Source organism: Phasianus colchicus, chromosome 1 (assembly GCF_987193195.1).
Source record: "Phasianus colchicus chromosome 1, bPhaCol1.hap1.1, whole genome shotgun sequence".
In the NCBI taxonomy this organism is placed as follows: domain Eukaryota; kingdom Metazoa; phylum Chordata; class Aves; order Galliformes; family Phasianidae; genus Phasianus; species Phasianus colchicus.
Genome location: NC_143436.1, coordinates 156502195 through 156521835, shown reverse-complemented (window position 1 = coordinate 156521835; position 19641 = coordinate 156502195). Strand labels below are relative to the sequence as shown.

General features: G+C 39.1%; 1 protein-coding gene and 1 long non-coding RNA gene across 4 annotated transcripts in view; one reads left to right on the top strand and one right to left on the bottom strand.

Moving 5' to 3' along the window:
- Positions 1-19641, top strand: part of LOC149920177 (uncharacterized) — a 57801-nt gene that overhangs the window by 20611 nt on the left and 17549 nt on the right. The window lies entirely within an intron of this gene.
- The window catches only part of LOC149920176 (uncharacterized), a 30101-nt gene continuing 24696 nt past the window's right edge, over positions 14237-19641 (bottom strand). Inside the window, exons 2-3 of the long non-coding RNA XR_016461492.1 lie at positions 16025-16102; positions 14237-14514 (exon numbers count right to left, since the gene is read on the bottom strand). This is a non-coding gene — a long non-coding RNA (uncharacterized LOC149920176). The remainder of the gene's footprint in view (positions 14515-16024; positions 16103-19641) is intronic.

Below are 19641 nucleotides of genomic sequence, written 5' to 3'. Positions count from 1 at the left end.
CTGTATATTTTCTCACTGTACTGTCAAAGATGTTCTTGATTAGCCCTCTTGTGGTTTGTTTGCAGTGCCTCTTCTATAATGAGAATGGTGAATGCACATGGTACTGATTGACACATGGTTCTTACATGTAGATCTTTAAGGTTGAATTTCATTTCATTTGCATCAAAAGCATTTTATTTCTATTGTTTCTGTGAGTCTTAGAAGATGTTATTTTAGAGGAAGATTTGCTATTGAAGTGGTAAATTTAAGAAAATTGTGTTTATATTTCTATGACAGTAAGAGCACACATATAAAGGATAAACATCTATGATTATCTAGTTTTCCTTCTTGCTTTATTTGGATTTCAGTATTTATAAGCATTATGTGTTCATTCAGCTATATATTTTGATTGACCAGTTGTATATTTATACACAGTGATTAAAATTTGAACATAGAAATTAACTGTTCCTCAAAAATACCTGAGGAAAACTTATAGTGTTATTAACTGAAAGTTGGGGATTTTTTCTTTAAAACTTAATTTCCCTATTTTCCAACAAGTCTCTTCCACAAAAAAGTATCTATCTCATATTCATAACACCAAAATCAGGATACAAACTTGACCGAAAAGCACAAATAATATTTAGACAACGTTATTTTCCAGATAAGATTTATTTGTTACACTCATGTTTGTTTGAGGTTATCTAAGCCATCTCTCCAACACAACCAAATGCTAGTATCATGGTCAGATGAGATGTGCAAATGGGAAGTTAAAAATTATATTTAAAATACATACTCAGTTGAAAAGGATGAAGTTAACTGCCTGAAAGTGGACAGCTCTGAACAATGAAAAGAGTTACTCTCTAAACCAATAAATGGTATTGGTAACCCCAGATCCATGAAAGAGAAAGTCTGATATCAGTGTTGCACTACTGGACGGGAAACCTTAGCCACAGCATGACATAACCTACAGTACCTAGTGGAGGTGGAGGGAGAAATCCTTGTCCTAAAGAAAATAGGTGAAAAGCAGAACTATGCATCTACTTTAAGAAGAAACCAAATTAAATAAAATTGAAGTTACAGTAAAGATTTAAGATTAAGATGTCTAGGAGGACAACACAATGACAAGTTTTCAAATATTCTGTTTTATCTAGTTAAGTTCACTTACAACAGCAGAGGATGAAAATTTTATCTATCTAAATTCAGCAGAATAATTCCAGCCAATCTCCTCAGATCTGTCCATGCAGAACAGGTGCTTTCATGAAGGCAATTAATCCCATTTTAACTAAGTCAGTTGGAGCACTCTTTTGAAGATCTTCTTTCTCCTTACGATAGCAAACACAGGGAAGACTTTATATCATATATGTAAGGTCAGCGAATTCTCCTCCAAAGAGAAGACTCCTGCAGAATCTCTGATGTCATCTGAACTTTTTTAGCATACTTTTTGCAGGAAAGGGCAGTGATAAATCCTCTGGTTTGCACTAGAAAAAAAGCAGGTAACAATCTCAAATGTAGCTATTTGCAGTTTCCAAGGTACCTTAGTAAAATAAAGTGGTCTCTTATTCTAGATAAATCTGACTTGAAAGTGGGAGATTTACAGCTATGTGAAGGTTGAAGTCTATTACTCAGTGTTAAACTTGGGTCAACTGTTGTTCTCTGCCATGGGATCTGAAAAAAGTCTTGGTGGACTTATTTCCAGAGTATTAAATTACACCACTTTTTGCTGTGTTTCAATTTCCCATACCACAAGACACAGTATCACATTGGAAATGTCAACAAGAGAAATGACAGAAGGGCACTGTAAGAGACTTGCAATAAATGGATGCAATTCTCATAACCTTGTACATCCCCTCTGTCTTTAAAAAGAGAAGCCAGTAAAACACAGGGCATTTTCTGCGGATTAATGGTAAGAAGAAGTGTTGGGCTGTGGCATTGCCAAAGATTACTAGATTACCCTGGTTACCCATTCTTCAAGAAGAGCCCTTTGTAAAGACAGCATATATGAATATCAGTGATTGAAAATGACCATAGTTTATGCATTTGCAAGGCATGGAGAATAGGATCTCATCTCTTTTTCTTTCAGTTTTCTAAAAGACATTGGGAAGGGCTCTTTGTTTTTTAATTTCAGATTCATATTTCCCACTTCCTTTCTCATTTTACAATGTAAAACAGCATAACCTGGAATTGTCAAACGTATTCACTATTTGAGGAATCAAGGTGTTTTAGTATTTTCTTCTCATTGTCTTTTTTATATTTCTGACAACCTCTACCAAAAGCAACCTTCAGAAAACGTTAACATGCTCTAGGTAGCAAACGGCTAATGTTTCTCACGGCATTAGAGTGTCACATAGTCTAACAAACTGAATAGTATTTTGTTTCCCTGTTCTCACAAAAAGTCTGTAGCAGTGGCAGTAAATATTCTGGTTAGCATTGACTGTGTGGTGAGGCATTAAAGATTTTTAGGATAGTTTGATCTTTTAAATTTATTTTTATATTACTTCCATGTATGAAGTCTGCAACTGGAAAAGGAAGAAGGAAGGGGAAGGGAAAATGGGAAGAGAAGGAAAAAGAAGAAAAAAGGTGCTGTTATCTCACATAACTACCTTGTCTAGGTGTCTGCAGTAAAATGCTACTGAAGATACATACTCCGCTTCTTTGCCTCAAGGCAGCTACATAGTGATTTCTTGACCTGTATTCACTACTTTTTTTTCTCAGAAAACTAAAGTTGCTTGTCTTGCTGTTTGTGATTTAATTGTGCAACAATTAAAATAATCTGGAAAAAAACACTTTTTTTCTCAAATCAGTTGATCCAGTCTTTGTAATACACAATCAGAGAAGATCTGTTGTGTCCAATTAGACATATGCTACAGAATTCTCTAGGTCTTTCTTGACTACTCTTAAGTTCTCCTTACTAGTAATGAAGAGGAAAAAGCATTTTTAGGCTATCATTTATTTTGTCTTGAATCTACGACTTTCTGTTTTCAGTCTCATCTTGGAAATGTCTGTTTTTTCCACTGACAATTAAGTTACTGAGAGTCACTATTTCAGTTGATTTTTGATGACTATTCTGTAGAAATCCATTTTCACTCAAAAGCATTCATCTTAGATAAAGGATTAAATTCTATCCAGCACTTGAATAAGTCAAGTATTTCTGAAGAATTGAATGAGTTCATAATCCCAACATTTTTTAATGATCCATGTCATAGGCTGTGCCTTATACTCCTTGGCTAAGTCTTATATTCTCTGTCTGAGCCTGCCATAATACAAGCCATCAAGAAAGAAATAGCTTTGGAACATCTGGATTTTATCAACTAGATCTTCTGTTTTCCATAAGTATTAGATGCCCTTGACTCCACACATTACAGCAAGCTAAATTATGTTGCATTTCATACTCAGTTTATCCAGGAATACTCCAGTCTCTTCCTTCTCCTGTATTAGTCCCTCCTCCTGGCTGTCCCGTACACTTTCCAACAAAAGCACAGAAGATTGACTTTCAAAGATCTTTACCCAGACAGGTAATTTAATAACATACTTCTTAAACATCTTAATTTGGTTGTTGTTCTGAGACCTGCCTCTCTTCAAAGACAACATAAATAATAAAATATAAACTTCTAACTCGCATGCTTAAATCTATGTCAAAAGTGAACAAAGTGAGAAAATGCAGTAGTTTACCAAACACTGTTTCTGTTTCCTTGAACAAATTTTCCAAAGATTTCCTCAGCATACTAACAGTGCCAGGGAAGATATTTTAAAAATGCTAGGACTTGGAGGAAAGAGAATAGTTTGACTATGCTTAGGAGTTTCTGAGGAGAGGGAAGCAGCTGCAGATGGCTAGATGTACAATAAGGATCTATGTTGGCCCTCCACAGAGTCTTGGCAGTAAGGAATAAAAGATTCCCCCACACTGCAATCCTGCATGACAGGAAACAAAGAAAATATCCACATCAGGATCACAGTTCTGTAGTCTCCAGTACTTAAAGGGATATTTCAACCATGACTCACTACATGATTTACTGACAAAATAAAACACATGTTTTCATAGGTCTTGATATAGAGGTAATAGTTTATATTGAAAATTGTTCTTCATTCTCAATTTTCAGATTTTTTTTCCCTAATAACTCTGCCTTCAAGCTCAGCAGATCCTTAGACTTTTTTTTTTTTTTTCCTCTTACAAATACTGTGAATATGCACAGAAAAAGCAGCCCAAATGTATGCAGGCTTTGCTATACTTACCAAAATTACTCTGAAAGATTTCTGAGGATTACAGGGATTAAAGAATCTGGGACTGATTGGAATTCTTGACCCTGATCTTGTATAGACAACTGTCTGACAGTCGAAGTAGTCTTTGGCCATGGGCAGAAGAAGACTAGCAGGATCTATAACTAGCCTGTGGAGCCTAGCAGTGATCTTTTTCCTTTTGCTCTTTCATGGAGAAGTTAAAATGAATTGAGAGTTTCATAGAATACTGGATTTTAGGTTTATGTGCCACTGACTAGGTGTTTCACTGGACATTATTTGCTTTTCAGTATTTTCATGTTTTCCTTGGCATTGCCCTTGTTAATGTACAAGCTTGATGCGCAAGCTTTACAGCCTGTAGAAGTTTTCCTTGTTTACTGCTTCCTGTTTCATTCTAGTTTTTCTTTGCTCACTGGTTCTTGCAGTTACCTAATAGCAATTTCAGAACAATCAATCAGCAGTCTGTGCAAGCAAATAACTTACCAAACACTTGAACCCTATAATTGCATTCTGACCTTGGTTTTACTGGAGGTTAGAGTGACAGATTCTTTGCAGCAGTACCATGCACTATTCTGAAAGTGCAGTTTGCCTGCAAAGGGGGAACTTTACTGCAAAGAAAAGACTTAACTGTAGCCAAAAAAAGCGTAGCAATACATGATGGATTAAGTGTAGAGAATGTTGGCAGACAAGGCATCATAGATATAAATAAAGAAAACCTCTTTGTGGTATTGTCCTCTAATCTAATGCCCTAGATATTTTCTTATCCCAGTGACTTGATTTAACATCATTTTTCTTCCTGGATGAATATGAACTCATATATGACTGTGGGAGTGGGAATTTTTTCTCTCAGTGTTTAAGTGATCAGTAAACACTAATTGGACCAGAAATTCTCTAAGTATGTTTTGTAAGATTCTGGATGATGATTTGTTCTTCCTTTTTTCATCAGTGAACAGCCATTCTAAAGAGAACACTTTGATGGTGGTATAGTGGCTTTTAATCTGGGAGGCCTGATGGCAACTGCAGCTCCTCAAAGGAAGTGGAGAGGCAGCGCTGAGCTGTGCTCTGTGTGACAGTGACAAGGCCCAAGGGAACGGCATGGAGCTGTGTCAGGGGAGGGGTAGGGTGGGTGTCAGGGAAAGGCTCTGCATGAGAGGGTATCTGGGCCCTGGAACAGGTTGCCCAGGGCAGTGAGCATTGCACTGAGCTGTGTGAGTTCAAAAAATGCCTGGACAGCGCTCTCAGATGAAGGGTTTGGATTTTGGGTGGCCCTTTGTGGAGCCAGAGGCTGAATTCATTGATCCCTGTGGGTTCCTTCCAACTCAAACTATTCTGTGATTCTGTGCAAACCAAAGGAAGCTGAAGGTGAAAACTGTCTAAGGCAGGTGGGCAGGAGAACTGACAGTCCTCATGCTGAAAGTGAAAGAACACGAAACATTTTATAATATCTAGTTTTCCTCCAAATTTGTGGAAGAGGAGTGTAAGGTTATTAAAAGATTTGCAGTGAGATAGTTTTGCACTCCGAAATCCCTCTTCCACCCGGAAAGTATGAAAAAATGCTGTTTTCCCTATAATTAAGTAAATCAGAAGAGTTATTGATAAAGTAGTATGTTAAGTGTGATTCCTACTAGGCAAACGACATCCAAAATATACAGATTTCCCACTACAATGTTATTAATACCACCACTTATTATGCAGCCTTTTTAAGAAATATGCCTATTTCCATGCATTGCAGGAAAAGTATTCTGAGACTGAAGACCAACTGGCTGAAGCACATACAGTTTCTTTAGCAGTTTAAAATGAACTAATTCCCCCTTTCTAGAAAAGATAAGATGACAGGTTTGAGTTATTGCCAAAAACTGTTTTAACAGCCTTGGAAGGTTTTGAATGTGAAGGATATTTCTGAGGGGAATATTGCAGACATTGTATGTGTGTGTATATGAGCCTGACATGCTCAGAAGAGAAAGATGGTAATGGGCAGAGAAGCAAATCAAAGCAACAGGACCTCATGCTCTTGTACTTTCCTGACATAGAATCATAGAGTCATAGAATTGCTCAGGTTGGAAAAGACATCCAAGATCATTGAGTCAGCCGTGACCTAACCATACTACCCTATCTCTAACAACCCTCCGCTAAATCATGTCCCTGAGCACCACATCCAAACGGTTTTTAAACACGTTCAGGGATGGTGACTCAACCACCTCCCTGGGAAGCCTATTCCAGTGCTTCACAGCCCTTTCTGCAAAGAAGCGTTTCCTGACATCCAACCTAAACTTACCACCCTAGCACAACTTGAGGCCATTTCCCCTCGTTCTGTCACCTGTCACCAGTGAGAAGAGACCAACCCTGCTCTTGCTGTAAGCACCTTTCAGATATTGGAAGAGAGCAATAAGTTTCTCCCCTCAGCCTCCTCTTCCCCAGACTAAACAGCACCAGTTCCTTCAGTCACTCCTTGTAGAGCATATTCTCCAATAATTCTTCAGAATCCTTGTTGCCCTTCTTTGACTTCTCATTCTATGCCCTGCCCAGACATAGAAGGACATTGTCTTGCAGTGTATATGTCAAAACAGGGGTTACAAGTGAGCACAGGTAATTTGGAGGAGTAGAAGGGAACCATGAATGTGATATTGGTGTCTGTGACCAATAGCAATATTGGTAAAATTATGAATTGTAGTCAAGACATAAAAAGTGAAAGAGAGTGTTTTCTTGAAATTCATCTTGGCCTCAGAGGAAACATGACAGAAATTATGAAGGTGCTTGTTTAAGAGTATTAGAAAAGAGCAATGAAGCTGTCTGAGAAGATCTGTGAAACAGAACAAAACCGTGAGGACTTTAAAAGTAAAGACAATATTCATGCTGCTAAACAGAGATTAGTTCTCTAAATTTGCTGCTTAGAATCTTAAAGCCTATTGTGTCTTTCTCATGACATGGCATTCCTTACTCATGGCAGTGCAATCAGTAAAAACTTTAATTGCTATTCCTGTAAGAAGATTCCACTTTAGGGTTTGTAGTTCCTCAGAATCAGGCTTGTTTAATGAACACATGGAGGGCCCGAGTTACGGGATACCTTCTGTATTTCATCCATCCTCCAGAGGCTGTCTCCCTTAAGGTCAGTATCATATCGGCACTGTAAGAATCTTCATACAGCCTATGAGATCTCTGGTAACCCCAGTCACGGACAGTTTGGGAAGAAAGCGGACATAAGCACTGCAGAGTTTTCCCTAGTGACAGTTGTTGGGAGAGGAGCACCACTGGGTGATTATAAGAATAATGCACAGTAGACTGTGAAGTGAAAAAGGAGAAAGATGGTCTTTAATGGGCTGTGAAACAAATATATTAATTAACTGTAAAAGCATGTTCTAACTATGAACATGAAGGCAAAAAGTGGGGAGAGGCAGGAAAGATAGGAACTTAAATTACCAGAATAACACCTTTTTCAGAAAATATGGCTGTTAGCAAAGATGAAGATCTCTCTCAGAACCCACCTAAATATCTGGCTCTGAAGGTGTAAGCAGGGTCATAAACATGAAAAATCAGAAAATGCATGTGAGAATTTAAAGGAATGGCAAAATGAAGCTATTACAAACATGTTGGGTTATGCCATCAAAAACGTATTTATTTGGGGGTATTTTGTGTAGCTACAGACTTTCTAATGAACTGAAAATAAACAAAACATAATGTGAGACTCCATAGCATGGGTTCCCACACATATTTTCTAAGATTCTTTGTTTTTCAGAAGGTGAAGTGGTGGTGGTGATTTTCATGTGATGTGCTTTTCACTTGAATTGAAAGACATGGACTACAAAATCCATGGCAGACTTTTATTTCTCTGACAAAGTTCCCTTCAGACATTCTCAATTCTAATTGTCAGTGGAGATTTTATTTAATAGACTGCAGCACCAAATGAGATGAAGCATCTCATTTCCCAGTGCTGCTTGTAGCACAAAAACAGAAGCAAGTATACACTAACTTATGTCAGATAATTAGCGTGCACTAATAGAAATTTATCAAAATCAGTAAGCACAGTGTATGCAGCACAAGTGATCAAATGCAAACAGTTGAATTTTCACAGTAATGTAGCTTAAAAGTCAGGGAGCCTACAGAGGGGAGGGGAATCAATTCTTTGGAAGGGTAGATAACAGCAGGACAAGGGGAAATGGTTTTAAGTTGAGGGAGGGGAGATTGAGGTTGGACGTCAGGGGGAAATTCTTTACAGAGAGAGGGTGAGGTACTGGAACAGGCTGTCCAGAGAGGTTGTGGATGCCCCGTCCCTGGAGGTGTTCAAGGCCAGATTGGATGGGGCCCTGGGCAGTCTGCTCTAGCATTAAATGAGGAGGTTGGTGTCCCTGCATGTGGCAGGGGTGCTGGGGATTCATGATCCTTGAGGTCCCTTCCAACCCTGGCCATTCTCTGTGATTCTGTGATTTTGTGAAAAGTTATTAAATTAAATTAGTAATTCAGCATAACCTGCGGTTGTATTCCCCTCTCAGTGTAGCATGGTAGATATTTGAGCAAGATTTGATTCACATCCGGGAACCTTGTTGATGTGAAATATCATACAGGTTTGAAGCCAGATGTAAAATTACCCTTATTAGGTGTTTTTCTTTAACAATTGGGTATTACCATGGTGATTAGACCAGATGTAGCATAAATCTTTTCTTCCTTTTCCTATTTTTTCTTTTAAACCTGCATCCTTTCAAAATCCTGTTACCATAACAACTTGGTTTCGCTATTTTTTGTTAAATCATCTTCTTTTTATATTGCACCTAGAACTTTTGTCTGGCTAACAAATGAACACAGCTAATTTTTTAGTTAATTATTTGCTGTCAAAAGTCTGTCAACAACTTCCCTTCCCTTCCCTTCCCTTCCCTTCCCTTCCCTTCCCTTCCCTTCCCTTCCCTTCCCTTCCCTTCCCTTCCCTTCCCTTCCCTTCCCTTCCCTTCCCTTCCCTTCCCTTCCCTTCCCTTCCCTTCCCTTCCCTTCCCTTCCCTTCCCTTCCCTTCCCTTCCCTTCCCTTCCCTTCCCTTCCCTTCCCTTCCCTTCCCTTCCCTTCCCTTCCCTTCCCTTCCCTTCCCTTCCCTTCCTCTTTTTTTCTCTTTTTTTTTTAACATTTTTTTCCATGGGGGAAGGGAGAGAAGGGCTATTGTCTTTTGTTTTGTGTGTTTAGTATCAGCAGTGAGTAGACAGAGTGGTAATATAAAACTTCTACAAAACAATAAAAGAGGACTCCCAGCAGAAAGCTTGAGAATCTCAAACCATACTTACACAGACCTCTAAAGATATTTTTAAAGGACATTTATTTCCATGAAAATTAAATACTCCTGGTAATTTCACAACATCAGAGCTTTGTGTATGTTTCTCTCTTTGTTTGAACGGCCAATTCAACTCTTTTATGATAACAACATAAAACCATATTGCAGTAAAACACCTTCCCTTCTGCCTCTTTTTTTTTTCTCTTGCTTAATATCTATTTGACTCTGTCAGAGAGAAAAGAGAAACAGTGGGAGGTGTGATAAGTTAATATCTAGGAATAAAAAGGTGCTACCTAGCAACATTTCTCTGGAAACTAAATCTCATTTGTCAAACTACTCTAAAACAGGAGCTACATTGCCCATGGGATTGATAATGGCATACAGAGCTTTTCACTGCAAGTTACTAAAATATAAATTCAGCCTAGGTCAGTAGCAACTGAGCACTGTTACCATCTGACAGCTGTTTAGCGGCCTGTATGAAACACCTTCTTAGGCATCACACTATTCCTAACGGGAACTTGGCTGCATCCCAATTACTGCTAATTGGCTCCCTTGTTGTTAGCTACAGCAAGGAACTAAGGAATGTAGAATCGCAGATCAGAGGACTGGAAGGAGCATGCAGTGATCCACCAGGCTAGTGGTGTCTAGCCACTTTAACTAAAACATTCCCAACAGTCAATAGTACAGCGTGTGTTTAGAAGCCTGGAGTAAAGAAACCTCAACAGAATTCCTTCAGTGTTTCAGCTCTCCTGTCCTTACAGCTTTTTTCCCTCTCCTAAATCTTGCCAAAACCATCTTGTTTGAAAAATCCAGGGATTTTTTTTTTTGTCATTCTACAGGGAATCAACCCATCAAAGAAAGTTATTGGATTTCATGGCCTTTTATTCTTCTGCATTCTTTTCTCTATACTCTTTCCAACTTGCCTTCACACTTCATGAAGTATAATGACCAAAATGAAACATGATGCTCCAGTTGAGGCCTTACCAATACTAACTATAGCAGAATTATTATTTCCATTGCCATACATTAGTACTTGTCCAGCATGGCTCAGACCAAGATGTGCTTTTCTGCACCAGATTCTCACGTTGACTCATTCTTTCAGATCTCTACCACACAATGAGCTTGTACACATTTCACACTCAGAATCACAGAATGGTTTGTGTTGGAAGGGACCCTAATGATCACTTAATTCCCTTCTGTGGGAAGGGTTACCTTCTACAAGATCAGGTTGCCCAAAGGACCACCCAGCCTGGCCTTGAGCACTTCCAGGAATGGGGCATCCACAGCTTCTCTGGGCATCTTGGGCAAGATGTACAAGTTTTCTTGTGTCTCTGACTGGAAATTAAGTTCTTTACTATGAGATTGGTGAGGTACTGGAACAGGCTGCCCAGAGAGGTTGTGGATGCCCCCTGTCTGTGTTCAAGGCCCTGGGCAGCCTGGTCTAGTATTGAATGTGGAAGTTGGTGGCCCTGCCTGTGGTGGGGGTTTGGAGATTCATGATCTCTGAGGTCCCTTCCAACCCAGGCCATTTTATTAATTACTACAGACATTTTATTAATTACCCAGACATTTTATTAATTACTACATTACACTTTTTTGGGGAGAAGGTATAACAACAGACAACAGACCCTTTCCTTGCCTTTGTCCTCCTGCTGCATTTGTAGAAGTTTTCTTGTCATTTTTTGTGTTCTACTTCACTTAAGAAATCTCATTCTGTTCGCTGTATTTCTACCCACTTGCCTCTGCTATTTGTTGCTATGTTCTATACCCTATTTCACTTTTTAAAAATTCCTTCTTGAATGTCTTTGAACAGCTTTTTATACAGTCAGGAATAGGCTAATAGACTGTTATTAAACTTCTCATGTCTTTTTTTTTCCTCTGCAGGAAGATATCTTGCTGTTGCATACCTGATAAAACCCATTTAAATAGCTCCCACCTCTCCCATTCTTCTTAATCTCTTACATCAGAAATAATTAACTGAATGTCTTCAATTTAGATGAGCTAAATGAGGATTAGGATAGGAAAACCAATTCATTCATAAGAGTATCCATCCTAGAACAATTTGAAATGCCCTAAGTAGCCTTTCCAGCCTCCAGTCTCTATTCCAGAAGAGCATGGGACAGCTTTTGATTTTGTGCAAAATCTTCCAGCCTCATGCAGGTGTTTTTCAAATCCTAGGAAGTCTTGAACACAACAAGAAACCTGTGTTTAAGCATCAGCCAAGCCGATTTTCTTCTATGGGGCTGTTAACTTTGTTCTGATGCACACATCTATAGTTAGCCTCACAACACTCCATACCTCATTCACTATTTTGAGCACAAAAAACCTCTTCATTCAGTTATCTGGATGCTTGTTTCCAGTACTGCTTGAGATCCATAGGCCCTAGCTGTCCTTCAGGAGTGTCGCAGATATTCTGCAGGGTCCTATGTTATACCTACCAGCTCTATGCTGTTAGGTACATACATATACTACATACCTATGTATGAACCACACTGAAAAGATGGACAGGATCAATCTGAGACCATCTAGCATGTGTTACCTTTAATTCAATGTGGTCCTGCCAGGTTTGAAACTAAACAGTATTGTCTGAAGACGTCAGGAGTCTTGAGAGCTTCATGAGGCTCTCTCTACATGAAATGAAAAGGGAAATTTAAAAAAATCATATACATATAAACTTACTGCTTGTACTTTATCTCTTGTGACATCAGTGCATGTTAAATTCATGTAATTTCTTCATCATTCCTCAGTGCACGTTCAGAAACAACTCTCCATTCACACTGATTTCTTTGGCTGAGGTGCACAACTAAGTTTTGAGTTGCTCACTGACCCAGTTGTGTTAGATTATGTAATAAACCACTCACAAGGGATCTCAGAGAGACCATGGCAGGAGAGACAGGTCATAGGATACAGAGAAAGAGTAGCGTAGGGATTGCACAGTACTTATGGGAAGAGCCAAAGCTGGGAACTGTTTTTCTGAAGAAACAAATATGAAAATGTGAAGTGGTAAGGGGATAAAAAGAAGCAATTGCTTGTAAATAACGGGCTGCTTGATATATCTATCTGAGTGTGCCCTGCATCTGATCAGTGTAGTCTGTCCTGTCTTCTTCTGAATTTCCTTTCTAATGCATCTCTGGGAGAAGCTTTTCTATTCTGTGTGCGAGTGTGTGTATTAGAGTGTGAGTACAGCAGCTGGAATTGAACCATGAGTTAGAGGCTATGTGTGTCTATGGTGCAGCAATTGGAAGGAATGCAAGTGTGTGAGAGAGTGTGTGATTGTTAGTGAAGGTAAAGCCGGATGAGCCCATGAGTTGGTGATGTGACTTGGAAGCTAGGGCATGAGCCCATCTTCTTGTTGGACTCACCTTGTAGATATGTGTACATCACTGTAATCTCACTGGTGGACTTCCAGCTTGTTCAGCAAGAGATGGTAATAGGATTAGGATATTGATCCTGTCTGTGTTCATGTGGATACTCTGAGTGTCTGTCCAAGACTTATGCGCCCAGCTATGTATATGCATGTATATGCGCATATATATATGTGTAATCTGTGTGTGTGCCTACTGGAAAAACATTTTCAGCCTTGGTATTGCTTGGACTCAGAGAAGTGGGGCAGGAATAACCTTGTCTCTCTCAGGTGTATTTGTCATGACATATTTTCCTCTAAGAAGCTGGTCTCCCTTTGCTGTAATTTTAAGGCACTGGGAAGAATACCAGGATGACAAATTGGGAATCTCTGTTGGCACTCTTAGATATTCTGTCTTCTTATGTGTTACTGAATGTCCTGTATGAGAGCTTTAGATTAGCACCAGGTTCTTTTGCTTTCCTCCTGTAAAGTGCGTTAGAACTCCAGTCACTAATCACCTGATGTAAGGAGGGGCTCACAAAGTGACAGACACCAAAAAACTCTTAAAAACAGACTTGTTATCAGAAGGTCTTGCCTGAGGATGAATTATAAATAACTCGAAAAGTGAGACAAATATCTGGTTGGTAGTGTTACTCTTTTATCCTTAAAGACTTATTAAAGCATTGTGTCTCTCTCAATGACAGTTGCAAGGAGCTGATGGAAAATCCAGGCTGTTAAGTGCATTTGTAGATGCTGAGGAAAATATCATATGGTTCAGTACCAGAGATTTTAGGGCTTTTATCCCATCAGCAGTGCCTTTTGAAAGACTGGTCTCTTCTAGGTTTGCAGCAGAGATCTGCACAGTTGTACACTACAGCCAATCATATATTTTATGGCCACTATGGATATGATGAAATATTCTTCAAACGTAGCACATTTACCTGAAATGAGCTTTTAGCTTGAAATAATGATACTCTGTCTTCTTACTCTGTGAGATTCTTGAAAGGTTCAGGAAGCTCAAGCAAAGTGGCTTCCAAATCATCAATCTTCACTCAGCACATGAAGCAGAGATCTCTAGCTCTACCTGGAAGCAATCTATTTATTGGACATGGAAAAACTCCAGCACATCCCCCCAGTTCCCAGAAGATTCCTTATAAATGTCACATCATGTTGGTTTGACAACAAAGAAGCTGTTCATGAAGCCGTGGATCTTCAGTGCTGTTCTCTTCATCCAAGCTCTGAGGCTGTTCAAGTGGCCGTTTGCTATTGCAGTTTCATCAGAGCTGTCATTACATTTTACTTCTCCCCAGTGAACATGGGAGCTGCTGTACCTTCCCTGCCATGCTGCACAAACTGCTAGAAGGGCCCTCAGCAATGTGTTGAGCACAGGGCAAGCGATGAGCAAAGGTAAGTGCTGTAAGATCACAGTCTCTGTAATTTTATGTGAGAGCATAAGAATTACAGCTTTTTGTGTGTGTGCTGATCTTCATGAAAGTCAAGATGATTGGGTAGTTTCATACTTCAGTTATTTGATTTTAGATAGGAAACAATTTTTCCTTTCTGCTTCTGTCATTGAACATCAGCATCTTCAGCATTACATCGTTCTTGGCAGATAAGCTGAGAACAGCATCGAGTTTGCTGTCACTTTTCTCTGGGCTGTGACTGTGGTGTAGCAGGAGTCTCTGTGTCCCCTGAAGACAAGGCTTGGCTCTGGAAAGTATAAGTGATAACAGCTTTCTTGACTATCTGACATTTTATTTCACTCTGTAATTGCATGAAAATTTCATGCTGCTTACTAGATATCACATTGGACAGGTTTCCCAAATCCTCTGTATTTGCTAACAGCACCGGTACTTTTCACAAGCAGCAAGTCTCTTGGCAGTGTATTTTCCATTGCCCAGTGCTAATGTGCGTAGCTATCCTAGAGGACGCACACCCAGTGAAACTGGCAGGAAGTGTGCACGATATTTGCAAAACGCACCATCTTTGGTCTTGGAATAAGGCAGGTTTTTTCTGAAATTAAAGATTCTTAAGCCCTTTGTCAGGAAAGCAGAAAAGCTGGTCTCAAGGAGCCATAAGTTCTCCAACACCTTTACCTTCTGGTCTCTACTTGTCCTTTCATCCGACATTGCTCCTTTGACTGAGAGCTCAGTAGGATCTGTGAGATGATGTTAGCATCTGTGAGATGATGTTAGCAGTCCAGTTAGGTCTGGACTGCTGCTGCAGTGCTGGCCTAAGTCAGAGCTCTTCTGCTCATTTCATTAACACCAGTAGATGTTTCCATGGATGCCATGCCATTTGCCTTCCATTTTTTACGACTACAAGTGTTTTTTTTCTGACACAGCAGAAACATTTAGGCCTTGTCAGACTTGTTGAAATAAAGTATTAAACAATGAAGTAGAAATGATATTGCTAGTCACTGTTTGTACCTAGCAAATGCTCTCAGAAATGGAGCCACAGTTATCAGTCACTCATGCGGACACACCGTACTAAGTGAATTGCCTGCTGTGACTTGGGAGATAGCCAGAGTACATCCAAGCCCACTCTAGTGCAGCATATCTAGTGTCACCACAGCCTTGGATGAGTAAATGATACGTTTCACATACATAATCCCAAGAAAATGCCACTGCAGGGATGTGGAGAGCTTAAATATCTGCCAAGGTAGTGACAAAAAGACGTTTATCCTCCTCACTCTACTGAAACGATTACTTCTAAAATAACTCTGTTTGACAGTAATAGATGATTTCCACTTTATTCAACTGGAAAAGTAGCAGTGGATAATTTTTACCTGATTCCAACCTCATTCTGTTCCTCAGAATGACTTTAACATGGATATCATATCTTCACCAATTACTGAGAAACTTCCAGTCATCAAATCTATATCTTGGGGGATGGAGAGCATCAGAAATGAGATGTGACTGTGGGCAAACTTGTGGAAACATTATTTAATCTGAGGATGATGACCTCTTCTCCTTACGCTCTCTTGTAGGGTTTTCTCCATGGCACCCTTCACATTTTTCTTGCTGTATTGGCTTTGCCTTTATTTGTCATAAAACACTTTATTTCTTTGCTTCCAGAGACCTCACCAAGAGACAGATTTTGAAGTGAACTATGGAAGACATTTCCAACTACACAATCACACTCATATGACTTCTCCCAACTTAGCTGGTACAAAAACAAAATTATTCAGACAAGCATTTTTTTTACTTAATTACATTACCTGAACTTAATAGGGAAAGATCTTGACATGATAGAGATCTCTGCTTCAAGGCTTAGAGGTGCCATTTTCATTCCCCACCTGGTAACAAAAACAAAAAGGTTACTTTTTTTCCCCCCTTTCCATCCCCTCTGCTTCAGTAATGCTATTCTGACCATTTCTTCCTAGTATCAGATATAATTTAGTCTTACTAAACCTGACCTGTCACAGCTTTTTAATGTTTTATCTACCTTCTACACACTTGAACAAATTACTAAAAAGCCAGTCTAGTGCCATTTGGAAAAAAAATGCCATTCAGTCATCAGCAGATTAAAATTAAGATGTAATACTTAATATAGAGACAGTATTTATTGTTTAAGATTTTGCACATCTTCCTAATGCCATAAATCATGTCTTGCTTTTAGAGGAAAAAAGTTATTTCAAGCACTTAATAAAAATCACATTTAGACATGCAGATCTGAATTACTAGTACTATTAATATTTCAAAAAGTAAATCCCTAATGGGAAAGTTATCTTCAAAAACAGTCAGAGAAAAAAAGTGTATGTATGCATATATATATTCATATAATGTTTGTATATAGACACTGTGTATTAGAAAAATATATATCATGTTTCTTTTACAGACTTTTGTTTATATTAGCTATTCATACATCCCTGTAGCATATTGACATCACTGCTTCTTTCTTTAGGGCAGCCTGATATTCTTCTGTTTTGCAGGGAAAAAAAAAAAAAAAAAGGACTGTTTTATACAAAAGTCAAAAAGTAGGAAATTACTTAGTTACTTAGTTATCATACAATTGGAAGAAAGAAAACATTCAAGGTCAGCTCCCTAAGTTTCTTCCAGGGCAAGAATGTTCTAAAATCTACATGCTATAGCATTCGCTAACTTGACGTCTTCTGAAGTAGAACTATCTGAGTTTAAATTAGAACAGAAACTGTTTCGTTATGACTGATTAAGGAATGATGGTGTTTGAGGGAGAGTTCACAAATGTGTCTTAAGCAATGTTGCAAGATAAGGCTGAAATGGTGGAAGTAGGTAAAACAGACTAGGGACTCTATCTTGTTATACTTATGAATTCTTCTTAATTTTCTGAACTTTACCTTTGACCAAAACCTTCAGTGCAGATTAAATCTTCCATTTTATGGGCAAAAGCACTCAGTGCCAGAGACTGAACAAGACCATTAACATTTAAATAACCTTGTACTGCTAAAACAGGAGAGACTATGAACAGTTAATAACCTTCTGCCAAAACTCTGTCAGAGGTTGGAGAGAAAAAAAAATGGAGATGCACAGAGTATTAGGAACCTTTTTTTTTTTTTTTTTTTAATGAAGATATGGACCCTTATATTTTGTTTAATAGCAGGAAGACTTAGCAGGAGGCAAAGCAGCAGGCAGAATGTGCACCTCAAAGTCCTTTTTATTTTATTTTTATTAAGTTCTGAAAATCTTTCAGGGACAGAATGGATTTAGAATCTGCAGTGTTCAAATATATGTAACTTTTGAGATTTTGCATCCACTAAACATCTAGAGACATTAATTCCATGGGTTTTCCCAGTGCTTTTCCTTCTGTTTGATCCTTGGCTATAATCTAGTAAGTCCCATAAGTATGCAAGAGCTATCAGTGAAAATCTCTAGTGGTTGATACTGGTCTTGTGACAAACCTCTTGTATTCCAGGGAAGCAGCCTGACTCCCAGAACCGATCTGAGGGGTTGGACATGGTGATGATAGCCATTTTTTTCTATGTAAGCAACACATTTTTTTCTATGTAAGCAACACATCAGCATAGGTGCTCAGTTGCCCTTCAATATGCAAGCATAACAGAGATCTTCAAATTCACCTCTCAAATACTGATTCACTTAGTAAATGACTGTGTTGTGCCGATAGACATTTACAAAATCACATAGCTGTGTATCCTTGGGACCCAGATTCACACATCAGCAGAATACTTTACTGTTATCAGAGTAAAGTCCTGGTTCCTCTCTGAGGAAAAGGGAAAGGATTCTGCATGCAGCTTGTTATGACTCTCACATGGATTGTAATGTTTAAATTATAAAATATTTGTATAAAGAAAATGTTCAACAGAAGGAGCTATAGATAGTTCCAGCAAATAGCACCCATAGACCAAATTTAGAACACCCATCTGAAAAACAGGAAAGAAATCTCTAAACACATGATCTTAATACAGAAATCTAAAAAAGAAGTTGAAGTCAAGCCTCCAGACTTCAAGGAGAAACCACTCTTAAATATGACTAAGTTATTACACATATGGAGATGGAACTTCGCTTTTTTTTCTCCTTTTCCACTATGTTGTTGTTCGAATTTCACCAGTTTCACAGAAGGAGGAACTGCCCTGCAGCAAAGGGTCCTGGTTAGTCTTGAGCAGTGAGCCCATGCCAACCTCATGAAGTTCAACAAGGCCAAGTGTAAGGTCCTGCGTCTGGGTCGGGGCAATCCCAAGCACACATACAGGTTGGGCAGAGAATGGCTTGAGGACAGCCCTGAGGAGAAGGATCTGGAAGTGTCGTTTGATGAAAGATTCAACATGAGCTGGCAACGTGCACCTGCAGCCCTGAAGGCCAACTGTATCCTGGGTTGCATCAAGAACAGCATGACCAGGAGGCTGAGGGAGATGATTCTGCCCATCTGCTCTTGTGAGACCCCACCTGGAGTACTGCAACCAGTTCTGAGGCCCTCAACATAAGAAGGACATGGAGCTGTTGGAGCCGATCCAGAGGAGAGTCATGAAAATGATCAGAGGGCTGGAGCACCTCCCCTACAAGGACATGCTGACAGAGCTAGGGCTCCTCAGCTTGGAGAAGAGAAAGCTCCAAGGGAAGCTTATAGAGGCCTTCCAGTACTGAAAGGGGGCCTACATAAAAGCTGGGGAGGGACATTTTATGAGGGTATGTGGCAACAGGATAAGGGGAAGTGGCTTTAACCTGGAAGATGGTAGATTTAGATCAGATATCAGGAAGAAATTCTTTACTTGTGAGGGTGCTGAGACCCTGGAACAGGTTGCCCAGAGAGGCTGTGCTCCCTGGAAGCATTCATGGCCAGGCTGGATGGGGCTTTGAGCAACCTGGTCTAGAGGGAGGTATCCCTGCCTATAGCAGGGTGATTGGAACAAGGTGATCTTAAAGGTCCTTTCCAACCCAAACCATTCTATGATTCTGTGATTCTGTGAAGAAGAAAAAAAAAAAAAAAAAAAGAAAGCAGTGCAATACTGATTGAGAATATCCCAAGATTATGTAGTATTCCTGTAAAAATAAATAAATAAATAAAAATGAAAGCAGTTACTTCAGATAATAGGAAGGTATAGGTAAAGGAAGATACAGGGCATAAAGAGTTCTGAGAAGGAAAAATCAAAATGTTCATTTTCTGGTGTGCAAGAGATTAAAAAGTAACTATCAATGAACATCTTAAATGAGAACTTTGCTTCATTTTTAAACAGAAAGCAATAATCCATCATATTGGGTATGGAGCAGTTTGGGAAATAAACCCAGGAGGTTCAGGAGACTGAACCTTAGAACTGCCAGATGGATTTGGGAAATTTGATCTCAATTCCTGAGACTGAACCTTAGAACTGCCAGATGGATTTGGGAAATTTGATCTCAATTC